The following is an 18,144-nucleotide window of genomic DNA, read 5'->3' on the forward strand; positions in this document are numbered from 1 at the left end:
CAAAACCTTATATAAGATTCGTAAAAACTATATTAGATTCTGAGGTGGGACATATAACGGCACCTGTTGATTTTATGTATAGGGTATATGAGAAAAAGACAAACATTTTTAGTTTTCCATAAACAATCACGGTGCTCTTGAAACAATTTTAAATGGAAGGTGCTTACACCTCGGAAGTTTTTGCGGATTCTGAAACTACAATGTTTATAGATGAGAAAAATCAAAAAACAAAAAAAAATCGCCGGAGCGGTTTTAAAATAAATCGCGATTTAAGTTGACATTTTTAGGGGTTATTTAGGTTTTCACGATTTTGCTTAGAAACCGCAAGTCCTATCAAAATGGGACTAAAGAAAGTGTTGTAGCTATGAAAATTCTCTATAATATTGACCCTTATGGTATACACGTCGGTTTTACCGTTTTTGAGATATAGAAGTTCAAATTGGGACAATTCAAATTCAATTCAATTCTGTATCGCCCCCTTATAAAACAATGTCATGACTGCAAATTCCCAACTTACACTCATATATCTAAAAAAATGTTACAACTTAGGATAAGTTGCATAAGCCAGTCTTGTAGAGAATTTTCACAGCTTTAAGATTTTCTCAGGTCCCATATCGATAAGACTTAGCTTATTCAAGCAAAATCGCGAAACCCTAACAAAAAACCTAAAAATGTAAACTGAGCTTCTTTATCTCAAAAATGGTACAGGCTGGGAACAAATAAAAGACGTCAGTCCTCTAGAGAATTTTCACAGCTACAACTTTTTCTTTAGCTCCATTTCGATTGGACTTGCGGTTTCCAAGCAAAATCGTGAGAACCTAAAAAACACCTAAAAATGTGAATTTTGACCGCGATTTATTTAAAAATACCTACAGCGATTTTTTCTTGCTTTAGGATTTTTCTCATCTATGAACACTGCTGTTTCAGAATTCACAAAAACTTTCCCTGTGTAAGCGTATTTCATCAAAAGTTAGTTAAGGCGCACCCTTCATGACATTTTTTCATAAGGGGGCGATACAGTCAGTGCACTGTCCCAATTTGAACTTCTATATCTCAAAAATGGTAAAAACTACGAAAATACCATAAAGGTCGATCTTGTAGAGAATTTTCATAGCTACAACATTTTCTTTAGTCCCATTTTGATAGGACTTGCGGTTTCTAAGCAAAATCGTGAAAACCTAAACAAACCCTAAAAATTTCAACTTAAATCGTGATTTATTTAAAAAGCGCTCCGGCGATTTTTTTTTTTTGTTTTTCGATTTTTGTAGTTTCAGAATCCGCAAAAACTTCCAAGGTGTAAGCACCATCCATTTAAAATTGTTTCAAGAGTACCGTGCAATTAAAAAAATTAAGCTACATGAAAGTTTTTTGGTACATAGATTGAGGAAAAATTCCCATTCTTAAATATTTTCGAGATACTAATTTTGAGTATTTCGCACAGAAGTAATGGCGGTTTCTATTCTGATAATAAGAAAAAATCTTAAAAAAACGTTGCTCATTATTTTGATCAGAAGTGTCGATATTTGGTTAACTACATACTATATGAGTACTGAGCACCCATAACTTCAGTGAAAAAATTGTTCCAATATGAACTCTATCGGTCCTCTCTTTAGAATACCTCTTACCCAAAATTTCGGAAATGTTCAGTTTAGGTCCTCCTCATGAATTGCGTTTATCTTTGTTTTAACAACTTGTACAAGTTTAATCAGGGGAAAGTCCATACTTCCTGAGAAAATAGCCCGAAAGATGTAAAGTCCCAATGGCACCATGTGTAGTAGTTGGAGCGCACGATAACTCTCGAACAGATCTGCAGATTCGGTCTAAAATTTGGCCATCGTAATATTTTTCCCGAATTTAGTCTAAGTCCGCAGATAAGCCATATGACCGGAAAAATTGTGCGCACGATAGCTCCTGAAAGCAGTAACGGATTTGGATCATATTTTGCACATCGTAATATTTCCTCCCACACAAAATTTCGGAAAAATGCTGTTTAAGGACTGTTTTCGAATCGCGTTTATCTTTTTTTGTAATATCTTTGCTACACCAATTACGACGGTGCAAGCTTTTTCAGGGGTAATTCCACACTTCCTGAAAAAATAGCCCGAAAGCTGAAAAAACCCCAATGGCTCCAAGCGTACGATAACTCTCGATTCCATTCCGGAACTTCGCCCCCAAAAGTTAAAAAAAATGGCACTAAAATAGTACACGCACTTTCTCTTGAACGGATCTCTTAATACTTTGTCCACATGAAATGATAGATATCGGTCTTCTCTTAGGATACCTAACGCACAAAAGTTCAAAATTTTTGTTTGAGTGCAATTTGCGATCTATTCGAAGATCCTATGGAATATTATAACGATGCAACTCCTTGTGGCCCTGTTTAAGCGAAGTTATGTTTTTCGTGGTCAAGTTCATGCTTCCTGAAATCGTGGCACAAAACCTTATGTTATACTGTGACCAACTGAAATGACTGGTGCGGACAATATCTTTCGAAAGGAATGACTCCCAAAAATAGATCCACTTCCAAAAAGGAGTGTGTCGGTCCACTCCTTCCAGTGCATCCTCCGCTACAATTTTGAAGTTCAAACCAAATATATTTTTAATCGGAAAGTACATACTTGCAAAAAGGGCCACAATTACTATATTATATTCGATATTGTCAATAGATGGAAGTTTCAATTCACACAGGCTAAAATTCTGCAATCTGGACTGGCAGCGTTCATAAAGACTTAAAAAGATACACCACATCTTGGGGTCCCAGTCCATATGCCTGTCCATTCAGGCCCAATACAAATTGAGTTGGCTCAGTTCAAAGGGCTCGCATATGGTCTAATTTCAGGCAGCTGTCATAATGCCAGGGAAACTTCTCTCAGTTATTGGAGAAGCTGAGGGACTGGGAAGCTCTCTGAAGAGGTGATTGGTAAATTCTGTGAACCCCTGCCAGCCAGCTTCTCCAGTGTTCAGAAAAGTACGCGAGTCTTGTCTGTTAACGGAGACGATGTACATTACGAGGTCTGGGTCGAGCGAAATGATGTTTTGCCAAGTCAAATCATTTATTAGACCGTCGCAGGAGCGTTTCCGTTCACCGCTCAAAATGTGTACTCGGCCAGTGCTGTACCCCCCTTTTCCTTGTTTAGAATTGAATACCAATACATATGATTATAGTTGAACTCCACTAGCAACAGGCTTTGCGCTCCAAAAACGAACTAATGTCAGTCATAAAAGATGTACATTATTCGGCGTATGTACAGTTTAAGAACTTCAAGATCGTCAGTTCATGTATGGGTCACTAGAGTCAAGTTCAAGGAAGATTGGAAATTTGTATATAAGAAATTTAAATCATCCTATGCTACTTGAACGATCCTTCCTCAAAACTTTGTAACTGTAACTATAGTTGTAAGTTTCCTGAGTCATTGCAACCATGATTTTTTACCGACACAGAAGTTCTATACTGTTGCGGAGACCATTGAAATTGAATTGCAGGTATGATGCGTTTCCAGAGCACAAAGCAAGTTGTTGATGTTAAAGACGAAGTGGAAGATGTTCTGTCAACATAACTCCTATCGCTGTAATCCTGGAGATTACATAGGATTTCTCCTGGTATGAAACCATTTTGGTCCCTTCAAGGGAGTTTGGTCTCGACTGGACTGGTTTGTTTATAAGGAATTCATATCCTCCTCAGCTTCGTGTACGATCTTTCGGCAAAACTTTGTAACTGTAACTATAGTTGTAAGCTTCCTGAATCATGGCCACCAAGATTTTTTATCGATACAGAAGGTCTATAATCTCGATGACATTGTTGCGTAGATCGTTGCAATTGAATCGCAGGTATGATGCGTTTTCAGAGCACCAAGCAAATTGTTGCTTTTCGAGACGAAGAGGAAGATGTTCTGACAATAACACTGCTGTCGCAGTAATCCTAGAGGAAAGCGGAAAAGATTACACAAGATTTCTCCTTGTTTGAAATCTTTTTTGGTCCCTTCACTGCTAGGACGTTATTTTGAAAAGCGAACATATCGCTCCACGTGTTAAATGTTTGGAGACTTTTGACTGTTCTATATGTCACATTATATTCTTATGTGGAGGTCTCAGATACTCAAGTACTTTATATTTGCCCTGGTCCACCCACTGCGTACGTCCCTGGATATATGGATATAGACTAAAAACGCGATGGATATAACATTGTTATTCTTCTTCTATTTTGTCAACTCTAAATGTAAATTAAGTCAACACTTTACCTTCTTTCATGAGTAGTAATTTGCAGCCAATACAAGATTTTTTTATTTTGTTTTTATCAAAGAAAAGCAACAGGATAAACTTACTTGATTATGTTTAATTTTTCGTATACGTTTTTGTAATGAATTATTTTGAACATCATAACAGTTACTAAAAAAAAAATTATGATATAATTTCTGTTCCACCGCAGTGTCGTCCGTAGAGATGGTCTCTTGCTACAAATTAGTAAATGTCTATTGTACAAAAAAAGATTTTTCTGTCGTATTTGTATGTTTGGTTCGACCTTTCGAATGTTAATAAAATCAAGATTATTGAAATTGGTCAATGTTTATATTTTATTTATTGTATATTATTTCCAATATTTCAAAATTACATTGAATTTCATCTTCAGGGATTTTTCTGTCGATTACTCTTTGAATTGCATTTTGGGAAGTACTTTCAATGGATGCACATTTCTAGAAATGTTCCTTTTTCCTTCTTCGGCAAAGAACTTTGTGACGACAAACGAAATCAAAAAACAAAAACTGATCGGAAACAGATTCTTCTTCGTCAAAATCTCAACAAGTATCAGTGTGAACTGAAACTTTCATCAATGGACAGATTGAAAAGCGGCTACACCACCAAAATTCTTTAACACAAGGCCATGTATATTGTGTAGCCATTTTCGGGCGTATGAACTTGCCAACCAAATATGGATTTTATCATTGATCACAAGGGTTGCGGAGGAGGTAACTGAAGAAATGGACCGGACCGACATAGTTAATATTGGAAGTAGATTTTATTTTGGGAGTCATTCCTTTTAAAAGATATTGCGCCCACCAGTCATTTCAGTTCGTCACAGTACAATTGTCACTTTTTTCAGTAAATATGGACTTGCCCACGAAAAACATAATACCGCTCTAAACACAAGGAATACTTTCAGTAAAAATTTCTAAGGAGCCTCGAACACACCTTAAACTGCATTAAACAACTATTTTGAAGGTTTCTGAGGCATGTACCCAGTATGGTCCATTTTCGAGCTTTAACTAAATATGGACAAAATATTAGTAAATCCAAAGTTTGGACCAAATCTCTTGCTACGTTCAAGAAAAATAGCACATATTGCTTTAGATAAATATTGAAATTTGGGGGGAAAATACCAGAAGAAGTAGACCGAAAATCACCATCTTCGAACATTTTATAAGGCTCGCAGAAATATTGCGATAAACAAAGTTTGGACCAACGCAGTATACGGTTCGAAAGTTGTCGTGTGCACCAGCCATGTGTAGTGGCCTTAGGTATTCTTTACAGCTTTCAGACCATTTTCTCTGGAAGTATGGACTTGCCCCTGAAAAAACTTGTTGCAAAAAAGCGAAGCCTTTCCAAAGAGGTCTTTTTATTTATTTCATATTTTTATTTTACTTGAAACTAAATTACTAGCATAAAGGAAGTTAAGCAATGACTACTGAGGTTGTAACGACCAAAAGTCATCATATTCGTTTTTGGTTACATTTTTAATATTATTATACCCTCCACCATATGGGGGGTATAATTAAATTTGTCATTCCGTTTGTAACACATCGAAATATTCGTGTGAGACCCTATAAAGTATATATTATTGATCAGCATAAAATTCTATGTCGATTTGACAATGTCCGTCTGTCCGTCCGTCCGTCTGTCTGTCTGTTGAAATAAAGATACAGCTCGCAATTTTAAAGATATAGAGGCACAGAAGGTACAGAAGTTTTTATTACTTGCAGGATGGTTGGTATTGAAAATGGGATATATCGGTCCACGTTTTGATATAGCCCCCATAGAACGGTACCGCCCGATTTTCGGTATTTTTAAGGTTTTAGCAAAATGGCTGAAATTTGATACGTAGTCTTCTTTAGGGGTAAAAAACTTTCCCCCAGAATTTTTTCGGTATCGGTCTACACCTTCATATAGCCGCCATAGAACGGTACCTCCCGATTTTCGGTATTTTTAAGTTTTTAGCTTCATTATCCTACCAAAATGGCTGAAATTTGGTACGTAGTTTTCTTTAGGGGTATAAAACTTTCCCCCAGTATTTTGTTGGTATCGGTCCACACCTTCATATAGCCCCCATAGAACGGTACCTCCCGATTTTCGTTATTTTGAACGTTTTAGCTTCATTATCACACCGAAATGGCTGAAATTTGGTACTTAGTCTACGTTGGTGGTATAAAGCTTCCCCCAGAACTTTGTCGGTATCGGTCCATGCCTTCATATAACCCCCATAGAACGGTACCTCCCGATTTTCGGTATTTTGAACGCTGTGGCCTCAATATTCCACCGAAATGACTGAAATTTGGTATTTAGACATCGCACAGAGGGGAAATGTATGTTAAAAGTTGATTAAAACTCCTAACAAGCTCATTTGTAGTCCGATTGACGTAAAATTTGGCACAAATCATATTTTCGGTCTAAAGACTAACTCTACGGAAAATAGTGAGAATTGGACCAGATTTAGATACAGCTCCCATATATATTGGCATCCGAGTTTAGATAAATCATACACAAAAAACGTTATATACATTTGATAGATCCGGAAAGTTAAATAATGCGTCCAAACTTAGCAGATGTCAAAGTATGCCTAATTTGGTCCAAATCAGTCCAGATTTATTTGTAGTCCCAAAATATATTTATATAACCTCAGCATTTATGCTAACGAGGGTATATACACTTTCATACGGGCAAAATGTGCCTCATCGAAATAATGGTTTTAGACCCCAAGTATGTTTGGACGAAATGTGTTTCAGACAATTTGGAGTCGATTGAGCAATGTCCGTCCGTCTGTCTGTTTTCTGGCTGGCTGGAGCGCACGATAACTCTCGAACGGATGAACCGATTCGGTTTAAATTTTGGCTTTCGTAATATTTTGCCCAAACTTAGTTTAAGTTCGAAGATGGGCTATATCGGTCCACTCCTTTCGGTACCTCCCCCACAAAAGTTCGAAAGCGTTCGGAAAATTTGTGCGCACGATAACTCTTGAAGGGAATAACCGATTTGGTCCATACTTTGCAAATCGTGAAATGTGTACCAGACTTAGATAAGGTTTCAATATGGACTCAATCGGTCCACTCCTTCGGATACCCCCCACACGAAATTTCGGAAAAGTTCAGTTTAGGGTCATCTCTCGAATCGCTTTGATTTTTGTTTTAGCAGCTTGTATTCACTGCCCCCATACGACGGTACAAGTTTCATCAGGGGAAAGTCCATACTTCCTGAGAAAATATCCTGAAAGTTGCAACAAACCCCTGTGACACCGTGTGAGGTGGTTGGAGCGCAAGATAACTATCGAACGAATCTCCCGATTCGATCCAAAATTTGGCATTAGTAATATTTTGTCCAAACATAGTTTAAGTTCGAAGATAAGCCATATCGGTCCACTCCTTCAGGTACCTCTCCCACAAAAGTTCAAAAATGTTCAGAAAAATTGTTCGTACGGTGACTCTTGAAGGGAGTGGCCGAATTGGTCCATACTTTACACATCCTAATATATCTACCAGATATAGATCAGGTTCAAATGTGGACTATATTTGTCAACTCCATCCTCCCACACAAAATTTCGGATAAGTTCACTTTAAGACCTTATATGGAATCACTTTGATTTTTGTTGAACCAACTTTGCATTCGCTGCCTCAATTACGATGGTAAATGTTTTTTCAGAGGCAAGTCCATACTTCTTGAGCAAACAGCCCGAAGGGTGTAAAAACCCCCTATGGTACCATATGTAGTGGCTGGAGATCCATTCTTTTTAGTATCTCCTCCGCAAAACTTTTTATCTTTAATCCTAATCAAAATTTTTGTCGGTTCTAACGCCCAAAATTTAAAAACCGCCTAAATACATACGTTTTTTGGTAAAAAATTGTTTCAATATACACAGGCTGAGGGTATATCTCTGTCGGCAAAGACGACTGATTCTTTTTTACTTGTTTTTATTTCAATTTCTGTTAATGTTGCACAAAAGCCACAATATATCTCAGATCACGATTATATTTGAGAAAATGTATCCTAAATCTTCACTAGGACTATGTTGATAGAATTTAGATCAAATCGGTTCAGATGTACATGTAGCTTCCATATACATATATTTTTTAAACAACAGACAAAAATATTGATTTTAAATTATTGTTTATTTTTCAAGTGGCAAAATTTGTTTAAACCATTTTAGTCAATTTATATTCAATTATATTCTCCAACCTAACACCTCATAAGCTTATAAATTTTGGTACATACATATATGATAATCTTAAAAATAAATCAAATTTATTATGTACTATTATAAATACATACATATTTAAACTATTATATAATTATGAAAATTAAATATACCAATGAATTCGAGTTACTAAAGATGGTCCTGTAATAACAACAAAGCAGTTGTTGTAAAATGTTGCCTATTTCTCTTGGAAACAATACGTGTTGATACTAAGAAAGGATCCGAGGTAAGAAGTAGCCTATTCAAAACATCCATATTGCAGTCAATTATGGAAAGCTTTCGTATGACTTGTTGTCTATATAAACGGGGTACAAATCAACATACAATTTTGCCGTTTCCATTGTAAAAAACTAAATTATCAATATTAATTTTTGTAAATGGTTGCTTCAAAATTTTGAAATCATTATTCATATTCTACTTGAGAAACAATATTTTTTTTCTGAATGTCACAAACATATATAAAATTTAGTTTTTATGGTGAATCTGGTGTATTCACAAATAAAATAGGAAGTCTTGGCGAACGCTGAAACCAAAACCTTTTTACATTTTGAAAAATGTCTTACATTAAAATTTTTATATTTTGAGCCTAAGTTGAGAAAAACATTTTTTTTCGGAATGGCGCAAATATGCGCAATTTTTATGATTGGATCTGATATTTGAGACTCAAGCGCATAAAACATTAGAAGAAACTATGGTCGGGAAACGACGGGGAAATTGACTTTTTCTCTATTGAAATTTTAGTAATCTTAAAAATTATCATAAAAAAGAAGATATGTATGTATCAACATTATTAAAGAGCAAAGATGTAAAAACAATCTGAAAATTTTAAAGGCTAATCTTATACGGAGACTGTACAAAAACAATAAATTTTGAAATACATAAATTTTCGCGAAAATAATTTTATTTTAATGTTCACCTTATTTTTTAGTATTCGAAAATTTACTTTTTGTTTTCAGTATGGCTGAGCTCAATCGACTGCTGCATTGGATTGGTTAATCTTACAAAGTCGACGATGGTTATAGAACACGCAGAAAAGTGTCAGGTTGTCGTTTATCAACATTTTTTTCATAAAAAACGATTTTCATATTTTGAGTTTTGAGCAACTTTAGGCCTATGTTTCCCCTCTGTGCATCGTTGGGGGTACTCAAACTTCCCCTTTAAATTTGTCGGTATAGGTCGACGCCTTCATATAGCCCCCATGGAAAGGTACCTCCCGATTTTTCGTATTTTGAAGGTTGTGTCTTCAATATTCCATTAAAATGGCAATATTCCATTAAAATGGCTGAAATTTGGTATTTAGTCTTCAATATGATATAAAACTGTTCGCCAGAAATATGTTTGTACAGGTCCACGTTTTTATATTGAACCATCATATCCACGTTTCGATATAGCCCCCATAGAACGGTACCTCCCGATTTTCGTAATACTGAAGATTGCGACGTCAATATCCAACCGAAATGGCTGAACTTCGTTATTTCGTCTTCCAAGAGTTATAAAATATTCCAGAAGAGTATTATCAGTATAGGTCCACGTCTTCCTATATCCCCATAGAAGGGTACTTCTTGATTTTCGGTATTTTTTAAATTTTAGGCACATTCTCTTACCGAAATATAGGAAATTTGGTATTAAGTCTTCTTTGAGCCTAAAACTTTCCGTCAGAAATTTGTCGGTATAGATCGACGTTTTGAAAAAAAATTAAATGTTAAGAATTTTCTATGATTTTCCGATTGTATACTCTTTCTTATGGTCTCGCCGAAGTGATTTCACTGAATTACATAATATTCGCTGTAGTTGTAATTTGATAAATGATACACCCAGAAATATGTATGTATATGCGATTATTAATATATCCATTGTTTTAAACATATATTAATTCTGATATATTGTCAAAATGTTCTGAAAACAAGGGGAAATTGGCCAAGAATTCTTGCGTAATTTTAATTAAAAAATAGTAATGACAATCAGTAATAAAAGTCTAAAATAAGGTTTTCATCATTGCTAAATAAGAAATTTTCGCTAATATTAACATTCAAAATTTTGGAATTGACAATTTATGGCGTTGATTTGTGCTGTGCCTTGAGGTTATAGCAATCAATCATCATACATTTCATTGATGGAATCATCTATCAATTACAAACATTTCATGGACATTTCAGCGCTCTTCGTTTTGGGTATTTTTGCATTTGCTTTTCCATTTCCGTTCCAATAGATGGATGTGCATTTCCTCTGGTAAACGGCTTAAAAAAACTTGTTTGCATGCTGTGAAAACAGTTTTTGTTGAAAAAAGAAGAAGTATCTTAAAAAGAAACTATCTTATCTATTGAAAGGACCATACCAGGGTCAGGAAAAATAGCGAAATAAAAAAAGATTTTTTTCTCGAAGTAAACCTTTTGTAGGGCCTGTACTATGGTAAAAACATAGTTCGGCTTTCTACACACGTTAATTTTTCTACGCAAAATAAGGCTGCAGTATTGCATAAATAAGTCTAAACAAGCATTTTTATACCCTATACCACAATGTGGAAAAGGGTATTATATGTTTGTTTTGGTAAAAATGCATGTAACACCGCGAAATATTCGTCGGAGATCCCCAATGTGGTATACCAATCTTCATATCTCGACGAGATAAACCTATTTTGAGATGTGTGTCCGTCCGTCTGCCTGTCCATTATAAATTGTAAACACGCTCCAGGCTGCAATTATGGACCGATCGTCGCGAAATTTTGTATGGAGGTCGGGTTCAGATCAGAATAGATCCCTATTCTTATTGGTGATGATCGTGAAATATTTAGCGGGTGAAATGGACCAAAAACATAATATTTATTCAATTTTCTAGCGGCTCTGTAGGTCTCACCGGGGGGCCCGTGTTCTCCAGGCAGCCACCCAGATGGACGAACATAGCTAAGTGGACTCCAAATTTTCTGAAACACATTTCTTCCAAACACTCTTTGCCCTTAAAACCATTATTTCGATGAGGCACATTTTGACTAAAGGCTGAGAGTATAAAAAATGTAGATTGGGAAAAATTGTGTTTATGGATTTTTCATAAAAGAATGTATACATGTATAGACCCTGGATTGGCGCTAGAATTTCATTTTAAAAGAATTCAAGACTGGTTGCCAGTGTTTTCCTAGTTCCTGATCAACTTATGAGAAGATTCACGATAGGAAACCAGAATTTCTATAAGAGAAGTCCGACGAGTGTTCCGCGATTGGGTGCTAGATTTTCATCATGGATAGACTAACTATTGCTCATCATTAGTTCTATATCAAGAAAACCACTATCAGCCTCAGAAATTCTTTGCGATAAGATTTACGATTGGACACCAAAATATACTTAGGGAAATAACTACAATTGTTTTGTTTTGGTCTGTTCCAGAACTGCAAGAATGTACTAATTTCTACTATTTTATTCGATAACATAAAGGGAAAATTGTTATCGTAGTAAAAATTAGTAAATTCTTGCAGGTTCTGGAACAGAGCATTTATGACAATAACAACGATTGGATTTCCAAAATTGACCATATTCTGACACGGTAGCGTGATAAAAGACAAAAAAGAAGACACATGTCTCGCCGTTTTTTCCTTTATTTATATAACTCCTAAATATACCTGTAAATATAAAAAACTACTGGATAACGCCATGATATCCGAACGTTCCCTCTGCATAACACTGTGCAACATTTTTAAGGTGATCTTGTGCAAACAATTCGATCTGAGGATTTTTTGAAAGTACAGACCCAAACGACAAGAAACCCTAGTTTGGTTTTGTTGTGTGAGATCCAGCTCGGATTTTATGGCCCCATCTAAACATGGTTAAATATTGAGTTTTTAAAGAAATTCGGGGCTATATCTCTGAAACCAATGCGAATCTTCTTCTGACCTCTGAAGCAAATTTGTAGATAAGGACAAGAAAAAAATATTTGGGAAATTAATGAACTCGAAAAACTACATTTATTGCCTCAAATTTCAAAACATATGCAAAAATTCCACAATTTTTATACATTTCGCACCGTATCTCCAAAACCGTTAATTTTTTTCTGAATACTTTCTTTTCGAAAAATATTCCCTGGAATGTAATGCACAACTCTTCAGAACATGTCATTGTTGTAAAATGCCTATATGCCGTTCTTTTCACTACATTTTTCAACGACGATTTAATTAAAATGTCAATAATGTAGTGAAATCCGAAATGCAAGAATAAACTGTTGGTGTGAACTGTGGTTGAAATACGTGCTGTAAAAGATATGATGCAAAATACCGCTGAAACAACATGAAGTAAGCATTTTAGAGTTTCAGAATGTTCGAACGAATTGTTGAGAACTTTATTTGGAAGATTTTTGCAAAAGGTTACTTGGTTCAACTCCCAATAGTTAAGCCAATACTGACCAAAATTTCAGAAGTTATGTAAAATTTTCTATATCTTATAGATTTTGATGCCCTAGATGGAGTTTTTCTCATGTGGTTTTTTCAAAAGATAGGTTCTACTAGTTTAGGGCTACAATATTGCTAAAGACAGCAAGGCCAAATTCCTATTCGTTTTTGAGATAAAGGCCTGATAAATGCAAAAAAGTATAGATTTAGCCCGGTTTAGATGAGGCCATAAAATCCGAACTGGATCTGACAGGACAACACCCTACTAGAGTTTTTGTAGTCTAAATATGTACTTTCAAAAAATACATACTAGAAGTTGTTTGCATTTTCAGTGTTGCATAGTGTAAATCAATTCTCTACTAATCCCATAAGATATTTCTAAGGTTTTCCGATTGTATACTCTTTCTTTTGGTCTTACCGAAGTGATATCACTGAATTACATTACATTCACTGTAGTTGTGAGTTATTTAATAAATGATACACCCTAAAATATGTATATGCGATTAATTATATATCCATTGTTTTGAACATATATTAACTCTGATGTATTGTAAAAAAAAGAAACATTTGCCTAAAAGTCTTACGTCATGTTAATTAAAATATAGTAATGAACATTATTTCATGAATAATATAAGTCTAAAATAAGGTTTACGTCTTTGCTAAATAAGAATTTTTCGCTAACATGAACTTTCAAAATTTAGGTCAGGTGGGCCCCCCCCCGAAATGAAATCCTGGCTACGTCCCTGGTAGGTCTCAATAATATTCCGATCAACGCGTAATTTTAAATAAGGTAAGAGTATATCACAAAGGGGAAGCTTGCAAATGAGATGGCAATCGGATAATATTTAGAGTGTTAAATGGACCAAACCTTTTGTGTGAAAATTGTGAAAATTTTTAATATACAGCTTATATCTTAATTCCTGGAAGTGACATTCCGGACAAGTGAAATATACATGAAAGTGGAACGCTTTACCTTTCAATTGATGCCAATTATGTTGGTGTGCATGATCAGATACAGCGTTACAGCCTAATATATTCCGTTATTTGTTTGTAGTGTAATAATAAACTCGCTAGAAGTCGCAATTATACATCAATAGTCACGAAATTTTGCACCGGGTAAGAGTATAGGTCGAAAAAGAAGCCTATAATTTTGAATGATGATCTGATATTCTTTAGTGGGTGAAATAGACCAATACTTTTCTATGAAAAATATAAAAATTTTTTTTTGGTCGATATTTTAATTCCTTGAGGACATATATATTTCGCAAAGTAGCCTACATATGGAAAAAACTACTGACCTTTCCTCTGATGTAAATTGCAATAAAGTGTTTGCTAGATAACGGGCCTACTGCCTAATATATAATGGGTTCTGTGTAGAGAACCTCTCTCCAAAAGTTTATGTAACACCACGAAATATTCGTCCTAGACCCCTTATTTGGTATGCCAAAATTAATATCTCGACGAGATAAAGGATTTAGCGATGTGTGTCCGTCCATTAAAAATTGTAAACAAGCTTAAGGCGGCAATTATGGACCGATTGTAACGATTTTTTTTAAGGAGGTTGGGTTCGGGCCAGAATAGAAATGATTAGTTTTTGGTGATGATCGTGAAATGTTCAGGGGATGAAATGGACCAAAAACAAAATTTTAACCAATTTTGTAACCAAATGAAGTTTAATTGCTTACTCTAAAATTACCATTTACATTGCCTTCATACTACGCGTGTAATTGATCCTACAAAACTAGAGAAAAAAAGTCCACTAAAAAGGAAAATTTTTTCATTTGCTGGATTATTTCACTTTATGGCATTTTTATGTTCATCTTGATGGAGGTTTTTATGGCATTTTCCCACCTCTTCCCATTCGGACATAAAATAAGCTTAAAATCCGGATAGAAATCAAGTGAAAGTAGATGTAGGATTGTAAAACACCATTTGGTCTACCCTCAATAACAGAAAAAGGACTATGCAACAGACATAGTACGAAAGTATTAAGTAATGATATTGAAAAAAAAAAACCAAGCAAATGGTATGGTACCATACTGTCTGTTGGTGTTGTTGTATTGTTTTTTTCTTTTTTATGAACGAACCTAAAATTTTAAGTCGAGAATATCATTTTAGAGAAAAGTAAATTGAAATCCAAAAGTATGTCAGTGTACAGAGAACTAAGAAAAAAACAGCAGGTAAGTTAGATCAACACACTGTAGAGTGGAAATATGTAATTAAAAGAGTAGGAAAGTACTTGGCAAATCATATGGAAGAATATTTAGGTTAAATATGAGTGTTCGTATTTTAAAATAAAGAAGGACAACTTCAAGTAAGCTTAAGTAATTATGGATAATCCCTTTTTGTAAATACTAAAAGGAAATATCAAGTCAGTGATAATAAATGGATGTACAAATCGATTGTGAGAAGGTATTTCAAAATGGATTAAATTGGCGGTACCAGGCTTACACTTCCGCAGACATACTGCTGTCTCGACCTCATTCCTACGGGACGGCAACAGCATTTTCAGATACGTAGGCTGTACGGTAACATTCTGGTCTAGGCAACACTGCCAGGCGCCATTTAACATTTCCATTGGAAAGTTGGACATTCTTTAGCATAAACGTACTTAGGACAGTTTAACATACGAACATGTGTTGTCTACCAGCAAAAACAAATCCTCCCAAAACAATGGCTTTTTATAGTATTTTTTGGTAGTCGTAACTATTTACAAAACCCCCTACTACATTATTTTTACATGGACATGTGGCTCTGAATAACTAGTTAATCCAAGAACTATAGAATAACTAGTTATTTATTCTATGGCCACTAGAAGTTGAAAAATAAGCTAAACAAGTAGAAAAGCGTTAAGTTTGGCCTGGCCGAACTTTTCATACCCTCCACCATAAAATAGTCTTAACTAAAATGGAATAATTAGCTTTCATTCCTGTCCCCAACTTTAAATGGGTACGTTAAAATGTCAGATAATGTACATATATGGTGTCTATATCTAACTCTGTATGTTGACAATTTTTGGTGGGCTAGAAAGTGGGAGGTACCGTTATAAAGGGGTTTTAATAAAACATGGAAGTATGTTGATGGAGCCTCTAATGTCAAATAACTCCTAATTCGGTTAAAAATTACAGCTAAAATCCTCAAAATACAGAAAATCGCTACATAACGTTATATGGAGGCTATATCAAAACTTAGACCTATGTTGAATATTTCTAGTGGATTGTGATCAGTGGGAACTTCAAATGTCATTAACAGCTAGTTCGCAGGTACTGCTATATGTGGGCTATACGAAAATATGAACTTAAATGAACAATTTTTGTTGGCTCTTAAATTTCAAATTACAGAAAGCTAAGGTACGGAAAATCGGGAGGTTTGTTTTGGGGCTATACCAAAACATGGACCTACGCTCGGTTAAGCATTTTAAGTAAAATCCTCAAAGTATCAAAAGTTGAAACTAAAATTGCCAAATTACTGAAAATCGGGAGGTACTGTTATATGAAGGCTATATCCAAACATGGACCTATGTTGACAATTTTTGATGGAGAGGTTTTATGAACACTAAGAACTTAAAATGTCAAATTACTGCTAGTTCGGTTTAAAATTGTAGCTAAAATCATCAAATTGCCGAAAATCGGGAGGTACCGTTATATTGGTGGCTTTATCCATACATGGAGTTTTCTTGACAATTTTGGGTGGAGAGGTGTGGGGACCACTAAGAACATCAAATGTCAAATTACAGCTAATTCGGTTAAAAACTGTAGGTAAAATTCTCAAAATACCGAAAATCGGGAGACACCGTTATATGGGGGCTATACCAAAACATGGACCTAAGTTAATATTTTTTCGAACATAAGCTTTTTGGTCACTAAGAACCCTAAATGCCAAATTATAGCTAATTCGGTCTAGAAATGTTGCTTAAAACGTCAAAATACCTGAAATCGGGCGGTACCGTTATATGGGGGCTATTCCAAAACATGGACCTATTCCACTAGTTTTGTTATATAAGTTTATTGACACTTAAGAACCCTAAATGTCAAATTATAGCTAAATCGGTCTGAAAATATAGCTAAAAACGTCAAAAAACCGTAAATCGGGTGGTACCGTTATATGGGGCCTATACCTAAACGTGGACCGATATAGCCCATCATCGAACTTGATTTGCCTGAAAACAAAAGACGCATTTTCCCAAAATTTCAGCGTCCTATCTCCATTTTTGTGGATGCTAGAGTGATGACCACAGACGGACGGACATGCACAGATCTACTCAGAATTTTACCCTGTTTAAGAATATATATACTTTATAGGGTCGCAAATAAGTATTTCAATGCGTTACGAACGGAAAAACAAAATTAATATACCCTCCATACTATGGTGGAGGGTATAAAAACATATGTTCTATTTTTAGAACATTTGAGGTGGAATTTGTATTCAGTTTCAACACACTTCATATTTTTATTTTATTTTATTCCGCAGTCTGCTGGATTTGATCTTGCAAAAAAGTTTATTATCGTTGACAATCGTCTCTTGTCGATTAGTGCAAAGAAATTGTGAATAAATGCGATCGGGTTGCTTCAAACAACGTTTTTTAGATCGTCACAAACGACGAATCTTGAATCTTTGCGTATGAGCCGGAAACTAAACAGCAAGCGACACGGTGGGTATTCGAGTGCGAGCTAAATCTAACGAAAGTTGTTCATGTTTCTTCGGCAAAACTGAACATGTGACTACTATACGGTTCTTTAACGCAGAACGATTAATTCTAGGAGGTATAATAAAATTTGTTTTTCTGAAGTCTCCTGAGTAATTCGAAAAACATTCTCTATCATGACAATGCGAGCTCTCACATATCGATTCAAATCAGCACCTTTTTAACCGAATAAAACATGGAATTGATAGGTCATCCGTCGTACAGCCTTGACTTGACGCCCAATGATTTCATTTGATTCCCGCACATCAAGAAAAAAGGCGTTGTCAACGATTTTCGTCAGAAGATGCTGCTGAAGCGTTCAAAAATCATGTTTTGGAGTTGTCCCAATCGGAGTGGAAAAGTGATTAAACAATTGGTTCTATTTCATGCTAATTGTTCTATTTCATGCTAATTATCGCTACTGCTGCATACTAAAAATTTGGAAAAACAGATCTTTTTATAGCCGGAGCACGTCACTATAATCCAAAAACAAAATATGTAGTTGCATGGAGTAAACCATTCATTGTCAAAGGGACGAAATTGTCTTCCTCAAACAAACAGGCAATTAAGTTGAGTTTTTTGAGCATCTTCCTAATGTCCAGTTTTTGTTTTTTTTTTCAGTTTGTCCTT

This window comes from Musca autumnalis, unplaced genomic scaffold (assembly GCF_047663935.1).
Source record: "Musca autumnalis isolate F117 unplaced genomic scaffold, ASM4766393v1 scaffold_5, whole genome shotgun sequence".
Taxonomy (NCBI): domain Eukaryota; kingdom Metazoa; phylum Arthropoda; class Insecta; order Diptera; family Muscidae; genus Musca; species Musca autumnalis.